Below are 14,515 nucleotides of genomic sequence, written 5' to 3'. Positions count from 1 at the left end.
TGGGAGAAAGTTCCTTTCCCAAGGAGCTCAGTGAATATATTCCTTTGGAATTAGAGAGGAAGTTAAACTGTGGCTGAACCTTTTTTCCTTTTTTCTTTCCAAAAGCTTCCTGCTGTTTGATGTCCAGGATGATTGCTTAGACTACTCAAGGGGCCACTGGAGTAATAGGCTTGCTTACTTAGCAGAGCCTGGGTATTTCTTAAATTTGAAACAAAGCTGAGAAAGATAAATTTTGTCTTTGTAGTCTGTGTTTACAGTTTGTACTTGGTGAGACTTGTCTGTAATACATTACATCTAAGCAGTGGGGTAGTTGCTTCTATACCAATTGAAAGAAGAATGTTTAAGTCTGCCAGATGCTGTTTTCATGAAATTGTTACGATACTTATGTTTATACAAAGTTAGGTGAAAATGATCTCATAGGTTCCTATCAGCTCTACAGTTCAATTTCTCAAATGACTCAATGATTCCCCTTAAATCCATGGCACTTAAGATAATTTCTGAATTATCACATAAGAAATAATTTTCACATTTGTTTTTAGAAGGCAGAAGTTACCATATGAACTAATGGGTGCATCATAGATTAATACAGCTGCAGGTTGGATAAGAGAAGCACTGTACATGTTGATACTTAATGTGACTTTTTAAAAGACCATATAATTTATTGGTTTAGTGCATGGGCTTTGGATTTTGGGCTGCCCTGGGTTGAGATCCTGGCTAGGTATATCAGTTAGCTACGGTTTTTTTTTTTTTGATTGCAAAGAAACAAACGGTCAGCTTAGGCAAAAAAGGAAATTTACTGGCAAACTGAAAGATTGGAGAACCACATCCTGAAACAGGAGGAAATCAGTGGTTTCGGATGGAGCAAGGAAACAAGAACTAAAGGAAATTTCTCAAGACAGGAACAATCAGATGAGAACACTGCTTCTAAATGAATGGGACCTCACCATTTTCTAAAGCCTTGCACCAATTCTTCAAGGGTAGAAGTCCCAGGAAAGAGTGTTTGGCTAAATTTTTTCCCCCTTGCAGTTCCAGTCTAGTGGAAAGAAGGATCTGGGCCTTCAACTTTTATAATGGAAATCAACTATTTTACTACTTATTAAGACAATTGCTTTTGAGCTATGATGCTATTACATTATTATTTTGTAGTTTCTACAGTTCTTTCACATACATTTGCTTCCTTAAATTCTCACAATATGCTGTTAGGTAACTAGTAGATTTTATTATCCTTGTTTTATGGATGAGAACCCTGAACTTAGGGACACTGACTAAAGCCTAAAGCCTGATGTTCTTCCAAACTGCGTGTGTTTCTTTCTACAGAGCGCAGCCCGTTGCCACACTATCATCGGTTTGGGACAAAAGACGAGTGAACAACACTGAGACAGAATGTTCTTTCTGAGAAATAGTCGGATCTCGATGAAATTCGGAGCAGACTCCTTAGCAAGAGGATTGTTTGTTCGCTGCTTGGCTACAGGTTAGTTGGGCTACTGTGTGTTTCCTAGAAGTCGATGTTCTGAGAGTGAAACCCTGATACACACTCACAGGATGGGATCCACATTGCAGTTCAACCCTGTGATCTTGTGATTTCATTGCAAAGATACCCAAGCCTGTAAAACTCAGTTTTGAAAGTTTAGCTTTGATACTGTTAAAATGTGACAGTACAGAAAAGCAACGTGTCACACACCACAGAATTTTCCAGAGCAGTTCTTGGCTGCGTGTGGGGGGCAAAGCTGCATTTATCTTCCTTTCAGCTTGACACCTGGACACTTACACTTAAGAGTGGGCTAGTCTGTTTGATAACAGGCTCAGTTTTTGTCTCTGCAAGGTGACATCTCTGCTGGGATAAATACTTACTTAGTCTAGGAGGCTGTTTTTGGAAACCATGAGGAAGCTAGCATTGTCTGGAGTCCATCTTCCTTTACTGCTCTCTGCAACAAGAAAGCAGATGTATGTTGGTAGTAAACAAAGTCAGCATTCTCCCACTTCACTAAGAAAACCAGCAAGAAAGGGATCAGAAAAGGGAGAACATATTTAATTTCTCTTGGGACCTCCCGACTGGGTCCTTATTTCTTTTATGTTACTTTCTTAAAGCACTTGACATGAGATTCTGAGAACAGCCCATGTTGCATGTGTTCTGCTAAAACCTCAAGGCTGCCTGGTGTTCAGCATCCTTTTCAGTACTCACCCTTTGCTGCTTATTTGAGTTCTTATAGTTACGGTCTGTACCTCCTACGAGACTGTGAACTCCGTGAGAATTAGAGACTATTTCTCATCCATTTTTTGGCATCCTTTAGTGTCTCTCAAAGCGCAATCTGTGGACCAGCAGAATTGGCATCACCTGGGAGCTTGTTAGAATCTCCTATTTTGTTCCTGACTTACTGAGTCGGAACCTTTGTTTTAACAAGATCCCAGGTGCTTCCCATGCACATTAAAAATTGAGCAATGCTGCTCTGTAGCACTTTTCATACAATATATGTTAAATAATAATAAAGATAATGAAGCATAATAAAGCATGTGAGGGAGGTAATTATATATCACTGATAGAACGCCCTCCACTGCCATTTTTTTTCTTTCCGCCTCTTTAACATTCTCGAGTCACCCCAGAATCCTAGAAGCAATGGAAACTTGATCCTTCTGAATATGGATGAAGTTGGTAGTTTCAGAATCTACTTGCCCAACTCAAAAAAAAAAAAAAAAATTAAAATAAGTGATCATGCAGTGAGGAGGGATGAAGGAAGAGAGACAGTGCACAGCAAGCTTAGTTCTTTTGTGCTTCACTCAAAGACTGCTTGCTGCCTACACATGGTTGTCACCGTGAGCTCCAAGGAGCAGTAGGGATCCTAAGGCTGTCTCAGTTTCCCTCATCCCTCCATCCATCCTCAGCTACCTCACTCACTTTTATCTGTTTCATTTATCGATTTTTATGCCCATGCTTTATTTGGAGGAAAAAAAAATCACAACTTAAAATATAGACCAAAAAATAAGCACAAAATGATCCCCACCCCAACTCAAAGAGCCAAGTTAAAAACCACTTTGCTAAGCCATGCATTATAATATTGTATTATCAAGGAGTGGGTTAATAGTTACTAATGTGCTCCATGCTCAGTATACTAATTGGCATTTAAAATTTTTTAATTAAAAGGATAAGGAGGCAATTTAACCAAAGTTCACCAGTGATTATTTGCCTTCCCTGCTCTTCAAGTTTCTTATGTTGGAAGCTGGCTATTTTGTTTACCCACAGGCTTCATTCTGGGGGTAGTTACGATTGCATAAGCTCAAAGCGCTGTTCCAAAAAGTTATTGATATTTTAGTTGAGTTGGGCTCTGTTCAGTATTTGTGGACTGCATGCTGTATGGCAAGGACTGGGGTAGTAGCTGGGTCTATAAAGGGGAGAATGACACAGTCCTGTGCTCTTGAGAAACTTGTAGGCTGGTAGGCTGGACAGGCATGTAAATAGATCATTTCGAAAGACTAATTTAAGTGTTACGATACTGGGATACTCAGGGTATGCGGGTCTCAGGAGAGAGGAGCATTATGTGATTGGAGAAGAGACACTTCTCCTGGGACTGTGTTTTGCATGAGGGGTGGAGGCAGGTGAAGAAATAATTGCTGGAAACACATTCCAGGTAGAAGTCACAGTGAAACTAAAAATGCTGATGTATGAAACAGCATGTTCTATTTTGGGGACTTTGCCAAGTGCAAATTACAGTGCAGGAGAGGCAGACAATGAGGCTAGAGAGATAAGCTAGTCTTTGGAAAGAATCTGCCAAACTTGACATGCTTGAATTTATCTGTAAATAAGTGATGTCATGAATTCTACATTAGGAAGACAACAACTCCCACCGCCACCACCACTGGTTCAATAGAAAAATGCACTCATTTTCAAGCTTACTGTGAAAGTATGCTCTTTTTTCCTTAGGGTACACTGATCTTCCTCAGTAGGAGAACGGCTTATGAAATTATGTCTCTTCCCAGTGTCCTGAGGGAAACAGGCATGAACAGTGGGAAAGAACTGTAGTCCAATAAGATAGTATCTAAGTCAGCACTGCATTTATTGAGGGCATTAAAAAGAACACTCAACATTTTGCATGACTTTGATATACACAGCTGTAGTGGTATAGAGCAGTGAGCTGACCTATGGAAAAGGGAACAAAGTCTTTGTTTTTGCAGAAACCACCGCTGATGCATTGCAGTGTCTAGAAATTTACAGTCGTGGGTATCAGAAAGAGGCATATTATTATTAATAACTTTATTGAATACACTGTAAGAGGAAGGAAGAAAGTACTTATGTATCCCCCATATACTCTCTATTTTCTTCTTGGTAAAGGAAATGATTTATGGTAAGAATTAAACTCCATGAGGGTTAACGTATGCTTTTTGTTGTTGTTGAATTCATAACATTTAAACATATTGTAGGCACTTAAGAACTATTTACTGAATAGATGGATGCATGAGTTAATTCATTAATCTCAAAGGGGATAGACTGAGTTTTTCTGAGCAATGTCTTATTAGCTACATACTACCACTGATAAAAAATAATGAAAACTACAGGGAATAATATCCCTAGGAACATGGAGATGAGTGACATAATCTAAAGGTGGGAACTCCTGTTGGTCAGAGGATTCCATTAGGCAGTGAGGGGGTAGGTGGTGGGTGATGGGGGTAGATACAATTTGAATAAAAAATAAAATATGGAAATGTTATCTGGGATTCTAAGAAATTTTCAGTGATATTTTAAAAACATAAAATAAATTAATACATGCTTATCGATAAAATTCAAGCAAACAAAGACATAGTTATAAACCTAGTGTTGCCCTAGTGTGGTGCAAGAACAGACCAATAAATCAGTAGAACCAAATAGAGGGCTCAGATTGGACCCATGTATACATGGGACCCCAGGTGGATTTATTGTGAAGCAAACAAAGCTTAGGCTTCAGGGCTCCTTACTTGCTTTGGGAGGGGCCCTCCCAAGATATTCACACTGTTGTATGTTTTAGTGAAATTTGCAAAACTAAGTTACTTTTATTGCAATTAGTGAGGACCACTAGCTCTTGCCACTCTGACTGCCCCTTCATTACACTTCCCTTTTGTGTCATATTCGAGCGTCCATGGACAGTTTGAATCCAGTTGAGAGGAAATGAGTTGGGAATGTGCCATTTTAACTCCAATTTGCAAGATGCATAAGGGGTATGAATACACAATTTAGAGAAGAGGAAATTCCCAAAGGTGACAAGTATGGTCAAGGTAACAGTGTATGTCAAAATACTCATCATAGCTGGTAATTAGAGGATCCCAAACAAAATACGTCATCTCTGTTGTAATTATTACCCCCAGTCAGTTGGATAATGGCATATGCTGGCAGGAATGTGGGGACATAGGGATCTTCAGGCCCTGGTGGGAGTATAGTCTGAGTGTATTTAGTTTGGAGGTGGCGGTATTTAATAAACTAAGTATATTTGTTCCACATGGCCCAAGAGTAATGCGCTGGATTAAATATCCTAATGAGGTTCTCATATCTAAAAATATTGACTGCAGTGTTATTTCTGCCACTAAGGCAGTGAGACAAGCTGGCTGTCCATCATTAGGAGAGGGGATAAACCAAACGGAATAGTATGCAGCAGTTAGAAGCAGTGGATTAGGTGTTCACAGAGCAATGTGGATGGATCCTAAGACACAGGACTAAAAGAAACCAGTAAGAAACAGAATTTTGATGTAAATATGCAACACAAATAAATATTGAATACAAACGTATACATGTTTGTACGTGCTCACAAAACAATACACATGCTGCGAAAATGCATCAAAGTAAGAGATAAACTGTAAACACCAGTAAAGGATTAATAAACAGGTCTAAAACTTGGTTCCTCTCTCCTTGCCTGAGGTAGTTCTGACCTTAGCCAGACCCCTTTGTTAGCAAATTGATGGAATTTACTAATTGGAAGGTAACTGAAAATCTTCCAGGAGGTGCCATGTTCTGATTTCTTACCTAAGGAATTTTTATAGCAGGATGTACCTGGTCTGTCTGGATTATTTATTATAAATTAGTCATCAATTTATGGCTTTATGAGCCATAGCTGGGCTGGATAATGGAAGTTAATCACATAGACCTTCTTACTACATAACCAGAAAGTATAAACGTTGAGAGAAGCACAGAAGTAAAGGGCTTCCTTGTGCCATTTTGTATTGACCATTGTGCTTCTTGCTCTGAACCCAAAACGCATCCTAATGTGAAAAAGGGATTTAGGAAGATATGTCCTGATATGATGCGGCTCCTTTGTGTAAACTTGACTAAACATTAGTAAACTTGGTGCTTGCTAAGACGTGGGTTTTGTGAGCCTGATTGATGATTCAGCTCATTGTGTTAGTATAAGCACATTGTAATAGTTGCTTGGGAGCACAGGTAGAATACTAAGAGGGGGATAAAAATAAATAAGTAAATAAATTAGTAAGTAATATAAATAAGAGAAAGCCTCACTAGGACAAATGATGATGATATGCTATGAACGGAGGATGTGATTTGACTTTCATCAGCTCTCATCAAAGAAGGTCTACTGTTTTAGGGTGAGTTGTTATGAAATGATAGGTAACAAGAACACATTTGGGTATTTGGAAACGGGACACTGCCATAAAAAACAGTGAAACGTGGACTTCATGGTGGGTAAACTTGGGGACATGTTAATAAAATCTTAAGAGCCATGAGGACCACGTTAGCAGTAGCTAAAAGGGCCTCAAATAGCCTGTTGGTGAGAGATTAGAGGAGAGAGAAAATGTTATTGGAAGTTGTAAGAAAAGAGACACTTGTCATATAATAGAAGAAAGTTTATTAGCACTGTACCCTGCAGTAATATGGAAAATAGCAAATATAACTGATGAACCCTGTGATCGAGCTAAGATTTCCAGGCAGAACTGTGACAATGCCAACTTCCGTCATCTCATTGCCTTTCATAAAATACAAATAGAGGGAGATGATTTAAAAAAAGAAACAGTTCATTTTTCAAGCATAATTTAGAGGAAACATAAAAGATTAAGGACTTGCTGGATTCGAAATAAAATTTTTCATTCCTGGTCTCTCCACATGATGATAGATTCTCAGAGTAAGAAAGATCATCAGGCAAGTGATTAAATCCAGAGAACAGTGGGAGAAAGATGGTATAAAAATAAAGCAAATAGTGTGTGTTTTAAGATCCTTTCCTAAGATAAATTAGGTGTTTCCTGTCTTCAGAAAGTTTGGATTCTGTTGTAGATTCTGGTGGAGGAGACAGACAAGTAAGCAAATAGGTACAATTTAGTGTAATAAGAGCCCCAGTGAAAGAAACATGGGATGCTATGAAAGCATGTATTAGGGACACTTTACCCTGACTTGGGAAGGAGGAAAACATAAGATCAGGCTTTCTAAGAGGGCCATGCCTAAACTAAGCCTTGAGGAATAAAAAGGAGTTAGGGAAGGTGGTTGGGGCAGGGAGAGAGAGGTGATGATTTCAAGTAGAGAGAGTGGAGTCATGTTAAAGGGAACCTCAGAAAAATCTCCCAAAGGAGCCCTGAACCACTCTTGGCACTCCTCGTAATCGTTTTCTCCTTTTATAGGAACAAGTAGGATCAACTGGCTATAAAAATTCATTTTTTAGAAAGATTTTTGTTATAATTTTTAAAAACTTATGCAGAAGAAGAGACTAGTATAATTAACTGTCATGTATTAATCACTTAGCTTAAAAATAATCAAGCTCATGGTCAATCTTATTTTGTTTATGTTTACCCCCTCCCCCATTGCATTATTTTAAAGCAAACCCCAGGCATATATAATTTCATCTGTAAACACTGTAGTTATCTTTAATGCATAAAAACTCTTTCTGATTAATAATATAATACTTTTATCACACACACACAAATTAACATGAGTTCTTAATATTGATGCTTCCTTTTGCACAAGCTAGGCCAGTGGGTTCCTTCTGGGAAATTGATCACTTAAGTCACTCTAGTGCAGAAAGTGAGTTATTCAGTATTTGAGGTCATTTGTTAAAAGTTCCTTTTCTCGGGGAAAATTATGCTAGCTTCCTCTTTTACGGGTATTTATGAGTAATAGGCTAGGGAAAAATCTGTCCTTAATTGCCCCAAGGAGTTATAAAAATGTAAGAAATGAAAGTCACTATGGGATCTTAATTTTGTTCCTGAGTGAAGTCATAGAAAGTATTGGGCATTTCCTTTAGGACAATGGTCCATTTATTTTTAGGGAGGCCTAGCTGCTGATTTCAGAAAATCCCTATCTGGTTTGCTCTTAGTGCTAAGTCATCTCATCTTATACTAGCTTGGGTTCTGGGCTGATCTGGGTGGGTGAATCTCCTTTACCTTTATTCAGAGGAACAAAATTCATTGTTGTGAATAGCTAGCACTGTAGATAACAGGAAATTAGGAGATGGGGTAAACAAGACCAGCCCTGGTACCATAGTATCTCGGGACTTCTGTTTAAGTATGAATTACAATCAAATGCTACCTAGCCTGGAAGTAGTAGCTACAGGGAAGAAATATTCGATTTGACTGAACCCAGGATATATGCGTATAGATTCAGAGATGAGAGCATGACATGTTCTAAGCTCTGCAAGAATTGAGTCAACTATAGGGTTGGTAAGGCAAGTGCTGGAAAAGTTAGTAGTCACCAAATGTAAGCAAAGAAATTAGGAATAATTGAAATACTTTAAGTAATAGATTGCTGTGATCAGACTTGTGTTGGAGCGGGGCACATAGGAGGGCACAAAAGCCAACAGGAGACTATTTTATTACAACTAAGAGAGATGATTAGTGCATGAATGAAAGTAGTGCCGATGACAGCCATGACTGTGGAGAGCATGGAAAGATGTTTGTAGATCGAATACATAGTACAGGCAGGCCAGTTGGACAGGAAGTTTAGAGGAAGGAGTCAAAGATGGCTCCCAGGTTTGTGTCCTGACGGTCTTGAAGATCGGTGGGATGCAGATGTTCAACTGCAGTGCTGATGTGCAAACTACTGGATTACTTGTCAGTGGTCATTGCCACTCTAAACCCCATTCAGTATTACAGCAGTGGCATTTCTGAGGTCAGGGCTATGGCCAGAGGGTTAATTAGGGGATGGGTCAGGCAGTTCGTATTGGAGCAAAATGGTTATTCATCTGACCTGTCCTCTGCTCAGCACAGAAAACAGGCCCCAAGTTCCCATGTTCCAATGAACTTCATCATATTCCCTAAGGCTTTTAGTTACTCTTACACTAAAATAAGGCTTTATTTGGTCTTTCCAAATTCTGGAGTCTACTTGACGATCTATAATCTTATAGATTATAAGAAAAAAAATTGAAACACACTTTGATTTAAAGGGTATTGCATCCTAAAATTAAAACTTTCATAAGTTAGATAGGCCTTCATGTGTTATGTATCCCTGCATCTTAATATTGATCATTTATTAAAATCTTTAAATTGATCTTTATCTCTCATCCGAAAAATGATTATAACTCTTGGGCTGTTTTCCTTCTGGGTAAACCAGAAGAAGAAGCAGAATATTTAATAATAGATTGTTCTGAATCCCAGGGTCTTAACAGGCTTTATAAACTGGATGGGGAGACAGAATCTTTTGTTCTTTTTCAGAATAATTTATACCAGCATTTATGGACTGGAATAGTTGGTTTCAGCCACCTGTTTTCTCCGTGGACTGTTTCTTCCCTGTATAATATATATTTCTACACTTAATTCCAAAGATTAGTCACCTGGCATAGCCAGAAGGAAAGCAACACAATGGTAACATTTATTATCTGGAAGAGAGGCACATTTTCCTCTCATATCTTTAATATCTAATACTTCTTTCTAGTTTTCAAATTATGCAGCAGCAAAGTGTTTCACATACCTGGGGAATACCTACTAACTGGCAAACATGCAAAGTCCAGGAAAAATTTTTGGTGATTTTTTTTTTTAGTAATGGAACAAGTTTTTAATTTATTATCTTGTACCCAGAAGTTAGTTTTACTGGTGACTTACTAGGCTCTGGCACTGATGGTTGATTTGCTGTTATATCAGTTACTTAATTAAAATGAATTATTCATAGTTTTTCCTGATGAACGACCTAATTATTATGCTAATCATAATAATCTAAGTCTTCAATGTTTTCTGACGCATCTTGCCTAATGGGGTTATTAACTATGTGTATAATTATAGTCTTATAAAAATTCAGAAACATGGTTTGACAGACATTTTTATTTCTATTTAGACCTTCAAAAACATCAGATATAAGATATCTTTTGCCCTGAACTCAATTAATCTCTTAAATGTCATTTTCTCTTTCTAATATAAAACTGAACGAGTATAATAAATAAAATGACAACCAACTTCATTAGTAATACTAAGAAGTGGAAGAGATTTTATACCCAGTCCTGCTTTTGAGAACTTTAGCTAGCATTAACAAGAAAATTTTCCTCCATGATGTGGGGATTCTAATGAAAGCAAAAGCAGTGAACTGACCTGATATTTATTGTTATGTTGTGAAATCTTACTTGTCCATAGGAGAAGCAACTATGCCATCCATGGGTTCATTAACAATTGACTGTATCAGGGACATCTTTCCTTTACTTCTCTATTACTTTGTTTAATTTCTCAGCCCCAAATCATCATACTTGCATATGCTTATCTTATTTCAGGGCAAAACTTAATATTTAAAGATATTAGGATATTCTTTTGCATTCAGTAATGACAACCACATTAATAACCAACTCGCAAGGGCATCTAAAGCTGGAACATCTGGCACACAATCAAGGTAATAGGAAGTGATATTTTGATATCAGGTCGCAAATCAAGCAGTTTGACAACCTATAGCTGGGTATATATAACCAAGAACTAATTAGTGTTCGAAAACACATGCTTAATTTTGTTGCAGTGTAGTTGTTAAAGGGATTTTTTTGAGACTTGAAAACAGTAACTCATGGCTTTTGTGAAACATGAAGCCTATTCTGAAGAAATAAGACTGACTCTTTTTGGTTGCAACTCATTTTGTCTTTGAGCACACAGGTATAGATGATGAAAATGAACATTTTCCATTATTTAATGGCTTATACTTTTTACAAGATTTTTTCCCTTATTTTAACTCCCTTATTTTCTCTAGCATTTAAAAACCATCGATTTCCATTTCAAGCTCTGAGATCAATAATTGTGTCCTCTGGGACCTGCAAGTGGAAGACATTTGAGGAACTTACAGTCTTGCTTGTCATTCTCCTCTTCATCCTAGTCCTTTTAAAGAGCCGAGGTCCAGCCACGAGAGGAGGCAAACTTGTGTGCTGTGGTCTGATAAAACGCTTCCATTCTCATCTTTTGGGAGCCACTGTGATTGGACACGTTATTGGATGGGCCAGCTCAGGTTGTTGGCCTGAGTGTACCCTCTATACAATGGTGCTGATTCTCCGGTTGCAGGATGGGGGATGTCATTTGAAATGTTGGGCAGCAGAACAACGTGAAATAGTTTCGGTTCTGCTTAAATGATTTTTGTAATTATGTAGGATATAAATAAAGAAAAATTAAACTAATTCCTATTTCTAGCATCTTGTTGAGGCAGCTTCAGCTATATTTTGGCCCTGACTTCCCTTTTCTTTTAGGGTCTGTCTTAGTCTGTTTGGGCTGCTATAACAAAACACTACAGATTAGGTGGTAACTTATAAACAACAGAAATTTTTTCCTGGTAATTCTGGAGGCTGGAAGTCTGGGATCAGGGTGCCCACATGGTTGGGTGAAGGCCAGACTTCTTGTAACCTCACGTGATGGAAGGGACAAGCAAGCTCTCTGGGGACTCTTTTCTAAAGGCACTAAACCTATTTATGAGGGCTCTGCCCTTGTGACCTATTTATGAGGGCTCTGCCCTCATGACCTAATCACCTCCCAAGGATCCCACCTCTTAATACCATTGCCTGTGGTGTTCGGATTTCCACATATTAATTTTTGGGGGGCGGTGAGAAACAATGTTCAGACCATAGGGTCTGTAGAGAAAGGACACTGTAAAGCTGAAAAGCATTATAAAGACTCTCTTTCAACTGCCTCATTTTCTCCCCTCCCTAAGGGGGACTTTATCTTGGCTCTGGTTGCTTCAAGGATGGTGGGTATGATGTAGCTCTGAGATACCTCCTCTCCAAGCTCTCCTTAAAGTTCAGTTTCTCCATTTCATTAAAGGAGGAGGAGGAAGAGGGAGAGGAGGTAGTTACCTTAATTGGTCAGCAGTGATGTCCTTCTTTTGCTGCTTTTCTGACTCACAGTAATTTACAATCAATGTCCTTTCCATGGTGGGTGAGCAAACACTGACGCCTCATGGGACACACACAGGTTTGGGGGGAGGCTTTGGAAGATGGCACTGCACATTTCCCTGCACTGTAAACTCCAGTCTGGCCCTTCTCCTTGCACTCCCCCTTGACTCTGGACAAAAGAAGCCATCTTTTAGCCTCTTATTGGTGGGATTCTGATCACAGGTGAACTGAGCTCTTGAGTGCGGTCCTGCCAAGATAGCTCAAGCCCAGCTGCCTTCTCTGTTGGTCATACGGCCTGTGGGAAACTCTGGCATCATTTCTAGGGTTGTCATGAACAACTCTGTCCGTGTCTTCAGGGACTTCGTGAGAATGTCTTTTGGACACACACCCAGGTACGATATTTCTGGGTCATATGGGACATGCATTTATTTTGACTAGTGCCCAGTTGCTCTCCAGGAAGTTTGCACTGGTCTGTATTTTCACCAGCAGTGGACAAAGATTCATATTTAACAATATCTCTGCCAATAGTTAGCATTATTCAGCTTTCCAATTTTTGCCAGCCTACAATCACTTAACTTGTATTTCTGTAATTGCCAGTTGTTTTGATTTGTCATCTGTTCGTCAGCATCTTGAGTTCCTTCTATATTGGATATTCATATTTCCGACTCATTTTTCTATTTGGGTTGTTGTCTTTCACTACACATTTGTAGGTGTTTCTTGTATATTCTAAACGTTAATCCCTGGTTGGTTTTACACTTTGCAAATATCTTCTTCCATTCTGTCAGCTATATATTAACTTTATCCATAGTATCTTTTATTGACCAGAAATTCTTCACTTTGACGTAAACAACTTAATTACTCCTTTTTCTTTGTTTGTGCTTTCAAAGTTTTGTTTAAACAATCCTTCCGTCGCCTCAGATCTGTAGCTATTCCACATTTTATTCTATCAGCTTTCTAGTTATATTCTTCACCTTCAGATATTTACTCCTTCGTAGTTTCCTTTGGTGTGTAGGGTTAAGCTGGGATTCACTTTTTGCAAACCATTTTATTAAATAATTCATTGTTTCCCCATGAATTTGTGATGCTATCCTTATCTTATATAAAAGTGTCCCCTCTACATGGTTTATCCCTGAGCTTTCTATTGTGTTTTTTTGGTCCATTTCATTGTTCTTATGACGATATCTTTTTGTTATTATTATGAGTTAAAAGTATGTATTTATATCTGGCAGCTTGCCCTTCTTTTTTTCATCTTTTTAAAGTTTGGCTTCCTATTAAATAATAAAATTAATTTATTTAATTCTTTAAAAATCCAACTGGAAATGTGATTGGTATTACATTGAATTTATAGAATAGTTAGGAATAGTGAATATCTTTGTAATGTTAAGTCATCTTATCTAAGAGAATAAAATGTCTATTTAATTTTGTAAATCAACTAGTATGCCCTTTATTAGGGATTTTACGTTTTCTCCATACCATGTGTTCTTATGTGTTCATGTTGTGTGTCCTTGGTTAAATTCATTACTAGATATTTTATAGCTTTTTTCTTTTTCTTTTTTTTGCTATTGTTATGTTTTCTAGTTGGTTATTGCTGGGGTAAGTTAGTGCTATTGATTTTTTAAGTTGTTATATTCAGGTAAACTTCTGAACTTTCTTATTTCTAATTGCTTCATTTGGTGATAATTCTGTGGTTTTATTAGGAGATGGTAACATCTAGTGCAAATAGTGATCATTTTTCTCTTTTTCTTAATTATTTTTCTTTACTTTTATTATTGGTAGGACTTCTAGTACTGTATCAATCAGTTGTCATTTATTGGGTATGGTTCTATAATTTGGAGGGTATGCTATCTGTGTTTTTCCACTAACTGTAGTGTTTGCTATAAGATTTTGGTATATAAGGTTTACCAGTGAGAGGGAGTTCTCTTCTAGTCTTAGCTTGCTAAGATTTTTGAAAAAGATAAATAGTTCCTGAACTTTATTAAAATCTCTTTGCCTCATTTAAATAATGATACAACTTTTTTCCACTCTACTAATAAGATAAATGGCATTGATGAGTTTCATGGAGTGTAACTAATTTTGCGCTTCTGGGATTAACCTCATTTGAGCATGATGTCAATTTTGGGTTTTTTTTTTTTTTCAAATGATCTGTTGGATTCAGTTAGCTGGTGGTATGACCTTGGGGAAGCCATATGACCCTTCTATGCCTAAATTCCTTATCAGTAACGTGGAGATAATAGTCAAAGAGTTGTCTTTGAATTACATATGTTCAGGGCTTAGGCAAG

The 14,515-nt window shown here is 37.8% G+C and overlaps 1 protein-coding gene across 4 annotated transcripts in view; it reads left to right on the top strand.

Annotated features, from left to right (window-relative positions):
* Positions 1–14,515, top strand: part of GRXCR1 (glutaredoxin and cysteine rich domain containing 1) — a 313,061-nt gene that overhangs the window by 91,306 nt on the left and 207,240 nt on the right. For all 4 annotated transcript variants that reach the window (XR_003001320.1, XR_003001318.1, XR_003001317.1 and 1 more), the window contains one exon: positions 1,318–1,471. The gene's annotated coding sequence lies outside the window, so the exon portion shown is untranslated. The remainder of the gene's footprint in view (positions 1–1,317; positions 1,472–14,515) is intronic.

The sequence above is a fragment of the Neophocaena asiaeorientalis genome, unplaced genomic scaffold (genome assembly GCF_003031525.2).
Source record: "Neophocaena asiaeorientalis asiaeorientalis breed wild unplaced genomic scaffold, Neophocaena_asiaeorientalis_V1.1 scaffold39, whole genome shotgun sequence".
Classification (NCBI taxonomy): Eukaryota; Metazoa; Chordata; class Mammalia; order Artiodactyla; family Phocoenidae; genus Neophocaena; species Neophocaena asiaeorientalis.
Note: the sequence above shows the minus strand (reverse complement) of the source record. Positions and strands in the feature narration are given on the sequence as shown.